A 782-nucleotide genomic window follows, 5' to 3' on the forward strand; every position below is an offset into this window, starting at 1 on the left:
CTTTTACCTATCTGATGCCCGAGCTGCACCACACCCTAGCAGTTGTCTAGGAATCTCTGGTGGCAGTGTTTTAAAAACATCCCAGTGGTTCCAGTATGCAGTCAAGGCTGAGAACAGGCTTCCATCAATGTGCGATTGAGTGCTCTTCCACTGGGCTCTTAAAGATTGAATTTGAAGGTGTCAGCTGTACCTGATGTATGGGAACCGGGTGGAAAAGCTTAACAGCTGTTCTGTATCCCAGAGGTTTCTAACTTGGTCCCAGTATGCTTTTAAAGGAAATTAGTATGAGGACACTCAAATAGGCAGTTACATGTGCACACATGTACTCAGGTACATATCTGTGTGTGAATATGTGCAGGTAGACAAGATATTCATCAGTTTCTCTTTTTTTCTTCTTAGCTTTGCTGCTGCACTGCACATCTCCCCCTCCACACCACCAAACAAGGACTAGATAATAAAGGATATCTTGGTAGATTGCATAGTTTCCTCAGACATCCTCCTAGTGGCTCCTGACATCTAACACCAGACCCTGGCTGCGGACAAACCAGCCCTGATTTCTTTCGGCCCATCTGTAAATATCCAAGATAAGCATGCCCTTCGCCTCGATGCTGCATGACCTGATGCAAGAGCCCTTTAGGTTCATAGTTCTCCCCTCACCAGTTCTTTCCACCTCTCTAGATGTCACTGTACCCAAGGCTTCCGCTCTTCTCTCTGCATTTCCCCCAACCGTACGATTCATACGTACAACTTCGAATAGCTCCTCAGATGAGCGTGCGTGCGTG

This window comes from Echinops telfairi, unplaced genomic scaffold, assembly GCF_000313985.2.
Source record: "Echinops telfairi isolate 266 unplaced genomic scaffold, ASM31398v2 ScPeMD7_3533;HRSCAF=4204_0, whole genome shotgun sequence".
In the NCBI taxonomy this organism is placed as follows: domain Eukaryota; kingdom Metazoa; phylum Chordata; class Mammalia; order Afrosoricida; family Tenrecidae; genus Echinops; species Echinops telfairi.